The 12,270-nt window shown below is 39.0% G+C and overlaps 1 protein-coding gene across 6 annotated transcripts in view; it reads right to left on the bottom strand.

Annotated features, from left to right (window-relative positions):
* Positions 1–12,270, bottom strand: part of LOC121278900 (solute carrier family 45 member 4-like) — an 80,744-nt gene that overhangs the window by 41,980 nt on the left and 26,494 nt on the right. The window contains exon 1 of one of the 6 annotated variants that reach the window (XM_041189410.1): positions 93–273. The exons of the other annotated variants lie outside the window; for them this stretch is intronic. The gene's annotated coding sequence lies outside the window, so the exon portion shown is untranslated. Of the gene's footprint in view, positions 1–92; positions 274–12,270 lie in introns of those variants that run through there. 6 annotated transcript variants of the gene reach the window in all.

Here is a 12,270-nt window from a genome sequence, read left to right as displayed (position 1 = left end):
ATCCTTCTGTACTTTCAAAGTGAAAAATTATTGCATTTTTCTTTTTAAAACCTCATTCTTACGGAATTTCATCTAAAATTTTTAGCCCTTACCCCCATCTCAATATTCCCCTGCCCTATCATGTGAGGCACTGTCTTAAGTAGACTTTTATGTAGGCTTCAGAGTGAGGAACTGCTGCTGGCAGCAGCTCCAGGTGAGCAGGCAGGTGGCTGTTGAAGGGTCATGAGGACTCGAAACGTCAACTCGAAACGTCAACTCTTTTCTTCTCCGCCGATGCTGCCAGACCTGCTGAGTTTTTCCAGGTAATTCTGTTTTTGTTTTGGATTTCCAGCATCCGCAGTTTTTTTGTTTTTATGGCAGGTGGCTTGTTGTGCACTGTGGTGGCAGAATTTCACAAAAGGGCAATGCAACGAACTAGCTAGCTTGGGGGCAGGAAGTGCAGAAATGGTAAGCATGTTTGTGCCCAGGCTACAAGATCAGAGAGAGCGACGGAGGTTAAAGATGTGCATAAATTAGGAACAAAATTCAAGAAAAGAGTCTCGCTTCCTTGCCACCATTTGCTTCCTGATTCATCTCCTATCCTGATCCTGCTTGCAAGTTACAACAAAATTAGCTATGGACAAGAAAACAAAATACAGAGAGCAGAGGGTTCCATTGTCATGGCGACAGGTAGGCTTGGTTAGGCATGTTAAATAATAAACTACAGTGCCTGTTTTGGCATTAGTTGCAACACTACTCCAGACCTGTATCCAGATAATTGATACATACCAGACATGGCCCTTAAACTGAATTCAGTGGGACATTATTGCTAACCATCATGCAAAAAGCCTAGCTCCAACTCAGTTTTCTCCTTTCTAAATTTAATTCCTGTTTTCTATGCTCCTCTTAATTTCACACCCTAGTTTTGTCTACTAATCATCCAAGTGGTGTTTTGTCAAAAGCTTTCCTGAACTCCGCTACAGCTTCCTCCATTCTGAGAGGTTTCTCAAGCACAACTGTCTCATCTGTTTTGGCTTCTTTTATTTACTCTATATATGCAGTAATTTATTTTTAAAGTTTTGATATTTTTCTTCACCACCACCCTTAAGCTAACTAGGTTCTAATTAACCAGAGTATCTGCGTCCTTTTTGAAAATGGGAAATGATATTGGACAGTACTCAATCTTTCAGCACATAACCAGTTCAACAGGACCCCAAAATGCAATTTCTTGGTTCTTTGCAATTTCCTTCCTTGTCTCCCTCAGGAACCAGAGATGTATCCCATTGTTTATTCGTGTTGTGTCTTCCTTCAGCCTTGTTTACTTATGTAGAATTTCATTTTTATTTATTGTAATTGCTCAAATAGGGTTCAACTATTTTCTGGTATCCATCCTTGCTGACTGTAAAGAGTTTTGAGATGTCTTGAGGTCATGCAAGGTGTGATATGAAAGAAAACCAATATGAAGTATAACTAAATATCCCTAATAATTATTTTGATCATCTTTTTCATTCTTGCAATTTGAGAGTCTGTGCTACATTCCCAAATGAGGCCTGAGCCATCTCAGGTTCATTGGTGCTTTTCATGGTCCTCCCCATAAACCTCATAGCAAGTTACAGCTTCAAACCTGAGAATAGGAGCTCTGAATATTCTTATTCTAAACTCATTTGTGCCTTTCCCTACCTCAGATAGTCACCAGTCTTTCACCCTTCATCACTCAGCAATGTGATTACCCTTGCAAACCCTTGTTCAAAACTTTTCCCTGCTGCGTTGGATTGTCTCCATTTCCTTCTTAAATTGAGACTAAGCTCAAGGAGGGATGGTGCTAACTCCCACAACTGTACTTGCCCAAGTCAAAGCCATAAGCTCAAAACTCACATCTAGCAGGAATTGCACTGTTCCTTCCTGTGCTGCCATATTTGGGTTGTTAGGTTGGTTTACATTAAAAAGTTTCACACTTGAATACAATATCATCTAGCCTACTTAGCACTTTCTTGCAGCTCTGTACTCAATTCCAACACCTAAAATTTCACTTCAGAAGTTCTTACACCATTCATGTATTTGATATCCCTTGTCCAACTCCAAATTCCACTGACAGCATTCTCAATGCAGATGGATAAAGTACTTGCTCCCAGATTCTAGATATAGGTTCATGTTATATTTAAATTATAACATACAGCATAAGAAATGTTCTATTCTAAATTAACACATAACTGGAGTAAATTTAAATTTTACAAATGTGAAAGTTGATGAAAATCATCCAATTTCAAAGCTGTAAAGTTTGGGTTTTTTTTAAACCAAGCCTTAGACTTTTGGTGACTCACCAACACAAGCTCCAAGCTAGATTCAGAAATGCTTGCCAGTGGAGAATAACTGTTGATTAAGACTTTACTTCTGTAATAATTTTCATTCAGAAAGATATTCTAAATAAATTTATACTTTGCGTATCTTCCTCAAATCAGCTGTGTTGAAATAATTACTAAAATCTATGGTAAGCAGAAGTTTAAAGTTAAGACCAAAACTGTAATGAAGTTGGCAGGTTGGGCTTATGACTGACAGTTTCCTCTGCTAACATTATTATTTCCAATAACCCAGTGTAGCTTTCACAGCATTTCCAACATAGCCAAGCTTCACTTCTGTATTTGAGGATTTTCTAGTCATTTGGATCAGCAATCATATGCAAAAAAAAATTACCACAAAACTTCTGCCGGTGTATAGTTCTCCCCAGCAATCTAAAAATGTCACAGGTTTCATAGCAATCACCACTTCCTAAATGTTTTCAATGTGACTTCAAGTAAACCCTAGTATGGCATATTTCTTTGGCTGTGCTTATGTGCTCACTTTTAGATCATGCTCTTATGATTAAAGAAAAATGTGTCTTTTTAGAAAGTAAATAAAATACAACTTTCAGCAGACACCACATTTATTAGGCTAATTAGTGCAGAAAGCATTGGTTGAGACTGAATTTTCTAACAATTGAGATATGATTCAAGATGACAAAGTTTCACTAAACCGAAGTTTGACCAAAACCATGGTACTTCGTTTGACAAGTCAATTTACACAGCATCCGGATTCAACTGCAAGTAGTAAACAAACCTAGCCTGGGGCTTCTATTGCCGAGTTATTGAAAGCCTGAACCACAGGAATGAACAAGTGCTGCAACATGAAATCTGCCCGATTTTATTGACTATTACATTCAGCAACACAGCAACATTGAAATCTAGTCCAGTTAAACAAATTTAGCCCTTCTGCAAAAAATAAACATCCATCTTACTTGGCAAGCACTTGTGCCATGATTACCAACTACTAAAATGTTGGTTTTGTTAATAGATTCCTGTTGCTTCTGTGAGACGTATAAATGTAACTGGAGTTAGCATACATTTACATAGAGCGCTGTTCTTTAGTCTACAATAAAAAGAATCATTTTTGTTTCAGTATTGTGACAGGGATAGAAGCCTAACTGGAGATTTAAACAGGGAATTGCAGGAAAGATGAGCATTGATATGAGAGAATCAAAGGAAACACATTGAAGGCTTTGAGAAGGAACCACTATTTCTAACAATGCTACTCTTCCAATACAATTATTTCTGCTTTACATGCTGCCCCTTGTAACTTCCAGATACAAGGTCAGCTTCCTGCGAGATCCATCAGTCTCAAACCTTCCACTGGAATGACAGAAAGGGCAAGCGTAGAATCAAGTGAGTTCAGGACTACTGAGCCGGTAAACAGAGGGAAGGTGTTGGAGAAAAGTGACATGGTCTACCAGGTTAAAGGCTGTGTGAAGTTAAGGAGGAACAATGCACCATGACCACATTCTAAGCATGTTGCAGTAAAGATAGGCGCAGACAGGTCCGGGGGGAGGCAAAAGATGTTGGGGATGCTGGGCATGGGGGTGATTAGATTCCAAAGATGGATGGGCTGGATGAAAGACTAAGGAAACCATTTACACCCAGTTTGGGAACTAGTTTGATAACCTGTGCAGACAGCTTTGAATTTTAATATACAATTCAAACGACTGAAATTGACTGTTTTCCAAAAGAAATTTGTGCACATTTTTCTGTAATGAAGGGGAAATTTACATAAGAATGCTGGAGATGGGGTCTGCAACATTGGAATAAAATTAGCATAAACTACTCTGTCATAAGAAAATTTTGCACAAAAGATCTGATAGACTTGGAGCAGACCTCGTGCTAGGGTTGTACAAATCAATATGGGATCTACCTAGTTATCTGAACTGAGTATGTATGTCGGTATAAGTAAGCTATCACTATCCAACAACCCCCAAGTAGAAGTTTACACCTGGCAAGGATTGAAATCTGTTAAGCAGATCTTCAAAGAGCTTGCGACCAGTCTCTTTAGGATTACATTAGAAGACTATCAAATTGGGCAAGCTAACAGATGTCGCTTCCCAGTTTTCATCCAACATTACAGCAAATCATATATCCTTAACTATTTCCATAGGATTATAGGCAGTCTACATGTTGGCTATGTGTGGAAAATCAGCAGGCCAAGTTTCACTTACAACAGTCGAATGATAATCAGCATTAAGTTTTACATTAATTTTATGATACCAGTTAAAAAACAAAAATGTAAGCTTTTTACAGAAAAAAGTAAAAGGAAAAAGCTAAACTTACAACAGCATCGACTTGAGCCTCTTGGCCAAATCACATACCTTTCCTTAGCTGAAATGCTTAAACAGCCTTTATCTGATTAAACATTCAAAACACTAATAATCAGACTCCAGGACAGCTTGAAAATTTAAAAGGAAGGGGCTGGAAAACAAAACATTCCACAACATACTCAAGTTTTGCTAAAATGCCAGCATTTTTTCAATTATATAAATATTTATAAATAACAGAGCTAGTAGGTTGCTGTAGAACTGTAAACCCCGACTAAGAGTTTTAGATTACAACCTTGGAGCCTTAACCTAATCTAGTTGCAAAGATGAAAGACAGAGCTGTGAATGCACTGGAGCCAACAAGTTCCTAGTATGTTTTCATACATATCATTGCAGGGGTCTATTAGCAAACACATAAGCAGCATTAGAGGCTTAAAGGGACCAATTTCTGGGCTCATGGTAAGCTGATCAGAGACACTGTGTAGTATACATTTAATTATGACATTGAATTGTAGACTGACAGTCTGAAAAAAAAACGATGAATTCCTTGCTTGTACACTTCACCAATCCTGACCAAATTATAAAGCACTAATACTTATAGGAAAATGTTGAAAAGTTGTCTAGATATATTGTATCTACCCAAATTGAGTACAAACCTAACCCAGCCAATTAGCCTTCCCTCAAAGTGATTGCAGAAGTAACAGTGCCATTATGTATCACCTAATTACCAGTTTGGGTTCTACAAGGAGTGTTCAGTTCCAAACCCAATTACAATTTTCATCCAGGCCAAGACATACAAGTTCAATGTAAATGGTGCAAGAATAACAGCCCTAAAAAAAACTGAAGCAGCAAAACCAACCTGAAATGTTTGCTAATCTGTTCTCTTTACAGATGCTGATTAGATTGACCTGTGTGTTTGCAGCATTTTGCTTGTCAGCTACATATCTATTTTTTGTTCTCAGTACATGAAATACCCAGGCAAGGCAACTTTACTACCCATCCCCAACTGTGTTAATTTAGTAGCAGGTTTTCTCCTTACATTAATAGTGGCTCAAGGATGATTTAACCAGAGAATTCCAGGATATTAACCCAACAGTGTAGTAAAGGTGAAGTAGATCCAAGTCAGGGTTGTGAGAAATTTGGAGTTGATGGCATTCCCACACAAGTTGCAGGGGAGGGATTTATTGCACCGCATCCTGTACATACTGCAGTTACATTGTGGATGCTGAGTGTAATAAGTGGTAATTGCACCAAATTCTGTGTGAACTCTTGATCTTTGGGTTACAAGCCCAGTACCATAAGATGCACATCATTCTGACTTAGGCAAATGCCTGCACTTTCATCATTGCTCAGTCAATATCCAGAAATCACTAACCCAACACCATGTTGGAAGCACCACCACCATTGGGACTGTAGCAGTTCAAGGTGGTCCACCATAACTGTTAAGGGTAACTAAGGTTTGGACAATAAATGAAGACTTGTCAGGTGCACCCCTATCCCATTACTTAATTTAAAATAAAGTTACCCATGAGTATGGGAAACTGATACCAATTACAACATCCCATGTTAGATGAAAATCTCTTTCGATACCATCAAGTAATTTAGTCTGTTAAATTACATGTATGCAGAACAAGACAGGGCAAAGCTCAACATGATGCGCTTTATGGTGCCAATGGCATGGCCAGCTGTGTCAAATGAAAGAAATCGAATATCCTACATAGTCTAATGCACTGCATTGCTCCAGGTATTTGTCCTTCCATTTTGGTAATCCTTAGCAATGCAATACAACTATAGAATTCTTGATGTCATGATTGGGAAAGTATTATCAGGCATATTTCCATTACTAACCTACAATTTATATATTTGAAAAGCATACGAGAAGGCATTAAATATCTGCTCTTATTTGAGTGGAAAATCTCAGATCAGCTATTTCTGCTGCAGCATTTAACAGAAGAATGCTTTTTCAGTAATAATGCTCACTTCAAATCATTGTGTTGGAAGTGGGCAGGGAGGAAAATCAGGTTGGGGTACAATTTCCACACACACCCTGAATTTGGCAGAATAGTAAAAGGAAAGAGGGATCAACAACATTTGGTTATAAAGTATTTCAGCCAAAGTCTTAATGCAAATTTACTACATACTTAGAAATTATATCAAGATGCACTTAGGTTTGAGCGTGATCAAAGTAGAAAGTATTGAATCAACAACTGTGAACTCTAGATTTTGCTGCTTTGTGAACAGACATGGTACACCTAAGTATACAGATTTCAAGCTCAGACAGCATATGAGCCTTAACACCTCAAAAACTGCCAATGGCATAGAAAAATTATCTCTTGCAGAATATGAATTTAACAATTGCATCTACTGGGAAAAACCATCACTTGGGTAGACAAGATATTCCTGCTATCATGAACGTGAAAAACACAATCATCCTTGATTCACCAAGCTCTGGAGTAGAATACCTAATGAACACATCAATTAATTAGCACAATCCTGGCTCAGCACAACTTACTTAAGTAGTCACTGAATGACGTAGGAAGCAAGTCTACTTCAATTATACTGTGCCTTGCCAGAAGGTAAAACGGAACTTAACCTTCAGTAATTTATTTTCCATTCCACAGATCATGTTGCTTGCTCAAGCAGAGTTCAATCCCTTTATATTGTGCTGCATCTTATTAACCATGTTAAATTGCATATTAGTTAACGTTAGAGTTAAACAGTATACATTAAACTACCTCTTCAAATTGCACATTTAAGGAATTTTCTTTAGCAAGAGCCAGAACAGACCTGTGATACAAGAATCACTCATCTACACCTGGCATAAAACAAAAACATACATTTCCATCATGGGTTATTTACAAATTACAGTTTTAAATTATAAACTGAAAAATACACTAGTCTATAAGTTACATCATCAGAATATAGTACCAGTATTGGAGATGACACACCATTAGGTTCAGAGAAATTCAAGCTAAAGACAGCCATTGCATAAGAAAGTGCATCAAGCCTACCTAAATCCATATTATTTTTATGTTCCAATTGATGATCCATAAATTTGAAAAGGTTACAAACTGCAACTCAGTTTTGCCATCACAATTTAAATAATCAGAACCCATCTTTAATCCTTTGTTATGGCACAGCCAATGGTAAATGCTGAGTTGTTCAAAATTCCAAAGGGAAACTTGAAACAACTGCCACAATTTGTTTTGCAGTTTGTATAAATTGAGATGCATCCCTTGAATTCAGTAGTAATAAGACCAAGTATTATGGATTTTTACAAAACTAGATTAAACATTTATTAAGAGAAATGATTTTAAACACATATAGACCTACAAATTATGATAACATCTAAATCCCCTATTTAATCTGACTCCCAGTTACACTTTCATTAAGGCAACAGTAAGATGCAGATTTTTAAAAGACCTAGGTTCAGGATACCCTGAACCAGTCGAATTCAAAGTGAGGTTTCTTAACTTCAGTTCTTTGAAAACAGCAGCTTGAGGCACAGATGCTGAAGGCTTTTCACACTTGTTAGATCTTAAAAATGCCTACCCTTACACAGCTTTCGTTCCTTCATACATATTTTCCCCTTTGAATGCAAATTCCCATTGTATCACTATGTCTTTGGACTTTATCTTCCTGATAATAAAAATTTCTCATAGCACTAAGTTTTATTAATCTTTTGTAAAAATAAACAGTTTCTAAACTTCACCTAGCTAGGTGACAGATTTCACCCCTCCTTTGAAAACAATCTAGCCTAGTTTATTTAAAAATGCAAAATGTTCTTTTACACCTTGTATTCTAAATTTCCCCCATGTTTATATCAAAGCCTTCAGACCAGCTGCCGTTATTCCAATTAAGTCTCACACAGACACCACTATTTTACAATAAATTCCAATAACATTGAGAATTATTATATCTTCTTGACACTCGTTAACATGTACTTCTATCTGCCATGCGAAAAATATACCAATTCAATGTTTCTTAAAATATATCTGCAGGTTTTCCCACTTGTGCATCTTACTAGTTTCAATTGGTCTTTCACTCTAATTCTTTATTTCATGTCTGTTTAAAGTGAAAGGCTTGCATTTATTTAATGCTTTTTCACCAGACTTTCCAAAGTTCTTTACAATGAAGTGATTTTTGAAGTGTAGTTATTCTTGTAATGTGGGAAACACAGCAGCCAATGCAGCAAAGCAACTTCCCACAACCAGCAATGTGTTAATGACCAGATCAGTTCTTTTTGTGATGTGATTGAGGGATAAATATTGACCAGGACACTTGGGGTTAATTCTGCTGCTCTTCTTCGAAATAGTGCCATGGGACCTTCTACATTCACCGGTGCAGGCAGCTGAGGCCTCAGTTTAAGATCTCATCCAAATGACACTTATGTGTCAGCCTTGATTTTTGTGCTCAAGCCCTGGAGCGTGACTGGAACCAAGAACCTTGTGACTAAGAAGGCAGAGTGCTGCTAGAAAGAAGCCACAGCTGATGGTGCAAAATTTGCAAGTCAGCTGCTACTCAGTAAGTTCCAATCTTTTAAAAACCTTAATTTCTTGAAACTCAACAGTTAAGCTATGCATACAAGATTGGGTCAAGAGCTGCAATAAATTAATGTCTCTACTCTTATTTATAGACACTGACTGACTATGCATATAAGAACATAATAAATAGGAGCAGGAGTAGACAAAAAAGCTGAAATCCCAAGGTGAGGCGAGAGCGACTGCGCTTGACATCAAGGCTGCATTTGACCCAGTGTGGCATCAAGGAGCCCTAGTAAAACTGGAGTCAATGGGAATCGGGGGGAAAACTCTCCACTGGTTGGAGTCCTACCTAGCACAAAGGAAGATGGCTGTGATTGTTGGAGGTCAGTCATCTCAGCAGCAGGACATCACTGCAGGAGTTCCTCAGGGTCGTGTCTTCGGCACAAGCACTTTCAGCTGCTTCATCAATAGTCTTTCTTCCATCATAAGGTCAGAAGTGGGGATGTTCGCTGATGATTGCACAATGTTCAGCATCATTCACAACTACTCAGTTACTGAAGCAGTCCATATCCAAATGTAGCAAGGCCTGGACAATATCCAGGCTTGGGCTGACAAGTAGCAAGTAACATTCGTGAAACACAAGTGCCAGGCAATGACCATCTTCAACAAGAGAGAATCTAACCATTGTCCCTTGACATTCAATGGCATTACCAACACTGAACCCCCATTAACTTTATCCTGGGGGGTTACCATTGACCAGAAGCTGAACTGGACTAGCCATATAAATACTGTGGCTACAAGAGCAGGTCAGAAGCTAGGAATCCTGCAATGAGTAACTCATCTCCCCACTCTCCAAATCCTGTCTACCATCTACAAGGCACAAGTAGGGAGTGTGATGGAATACTCTCCATTTGCCTGGATGAGTGCAGCTCCCACAACACTCAAGAAGCTTGACACCATCCAGGACAAAGCAGTCTGCTTGACTGGCACCACATCCACAAATATTCACTCCCTCCGCCACCAACACACAGTAGCAGCAGGGTGCACCATCTACAAGATGCACTTCAGGAATTTACCAAGGCTCCTTAGACAGCATCTTCCAAACTCAAGACCACTACAATCTAGAAGGATAAGGGCAGCAGATAGATGGGAACACCACCACCCGGAAGTTCCCCTCCAAGTCACTCACTATCCTGACTTGGAAATATATTGCTGTTCCTTCACTGTCACTGTGTCAAAATCCTGGAACGCCCTCCCTGACAACACTGTGGATGTAGCTACACCACATGGACTGCAGCAGTTCAAGGAGGCAGCTCACCAACACTTAAGGTCAACTAGAAATCTGCAATAAATGCTGGCCCAGCCAGCAAAGCCCACAACGCATAAACAAATAAAAACTAAGACCACATGGCCCACCAAGCCTGCTCCGCCATTCAATACTATCATGGCTGATCCTGGGCTTCAAATCCATTTTCCCGCCTGTTCCCAAATCCCTAGATTCCCTGGTACACCAAAACATCTGTCTATCCCAACCTTAAATGTATTTAACCATGCAGCATCCACAATCCTCCGGCGTGGAGAATTCTAAAAGATTAACAATCCTTTCAGTGAAGAAATTTCTCATCTGTCCTATATAGTAGGTGCCTTATCCCGAGACTGTGTCTCAGTGTTTTAGATTCCCTGACCAATCTCAGCATCCACCATATCAAGCACCAATTTCTAATTTTGTTTTGCTTTTGTTTCATATTTCTAGTTTCATTTTACTGGCAAAGGTAGGCAATGTTTGGCCAAAATAATTTGGGGAAAATAAATATGCTGACTAAGCCACATATAAACAGCTAATGTCTGTTAAAACTAAACTTTAATCAGCAAATTACAGAGATTATCCACAGAGATAATCATACCTGAATTGACAGACCACAGATCATCCCGACTTGAAACGATATCACTGGGTCAAAAAACCTGGTACCCCCTTCCTAACAGCATTGCAAGTGCACCTACGCCACAATGACTTCAGCAATTAAGAAGGTGGCATATCACCACCTTTTCAAGGCCAATTAGGGATGAGCAACAAATGCTGGCCTTGCCAATGACGTGCACATCCCTTGAGAGAAAGAAAATCATTAACATTTTCACAAATAGCAAAATGAACCATCAGGCAGGATACCACGGCCTCAACATACGTACAAACATAGGAATTAGGAGTAGGAGGTCTTGGCCTCCCTAGCTGCTCCATCATTTGATAAGTTCATGGCTGATCCGATTGTGGCCTCAACTCTACTTTGCTGTCTAACTCCTATAATCTTCGACTCCCTTGTCAATCAAGAATCTATCCAATTTAGCCTTAAAAATATTCGATGACCTAACCTCCACTGTTTTCCAGGGAAGAGAATTTCACAAACTAATAAACCTCAAAAATTTATCATCTCTGCATTTAAGTGGGAGACCTCTTATTCTTAAACTTATTTAGCATTTAACTGAAATTTACTGTCTAAATTCCCCAGCCTTAAGCAGGGTTTCAGGACTCTATTGGAAGAGCAGCTGAAGTTAGCTGATTAAGGAAAGCAGCTTAAACCAGTTTTCCTGTAACTGGGGTCAGTTAACTCCACTTCAGAAGGATATATAAACAGACATTTCAGTGTGACTTGGCACTGGGTGCTGGAGTTGGGTGATTAAGGGAGTTAGGTGAGAAGAGGAAGCAGGTGTTCCTTTGTCTTTACCTTCTCTAACTTTTTCACCCTGTAGGAGTTGCTTCTTGCTCCACTCTAGGGAAAATCGTTAGCTGGTTAGTGAGTATATAGTAAGTGGTTAAGGTCAATTCTATTCCTAAGGTTTAAATAATATATAAACAGGTGGTAAGGTTAAAATAAAATAATTTTAGTAAATAAAGACAAATTAAAGATGGCAGGATAGGCGATGTCACGTAAAAAGCATGTGGGAACTCTTGGCTGTAGGGCAAACACATCTGCAGTAAGCGTTTACAGCTCTAGGAGCTTCACCTCAGAGGCCAAGCTGCAGACACTGCGATGCATCAAGGAGGGGATGAGTTATTTGGATACTTTTTACTAGGAGGCAGACACTCCTCTTAGGACAGGTTTTCTGATGTGGTCAGGGCAGGAGTGCGAGACTATGAGCGAGACAGATAAGGAGACCCAGAGGGCAGGAGTACAGGAGACAGCCTTTGCTTCTGTC

This window comes from Carcharodon carcharias, chromosome 6 (assembly GCF_017639515.1).
Source record: "Carcharodon carcharias isolate sCarCar2 chromosome 6, sCarCar2.pri, whole genome shotgun sequence".
Lineage (NCBI taxonomy): Eukaryota > Metazoa > Chordata > Chondrichthyes > Lamniformes > Lamnidae > Carcharodon > Carcharodon carcharias.
The sequence above is the reverse complement of the archived record's forward strand: the minus strand, read 5'-3'. Positions and strand labels throughout refer to the sequence as shown.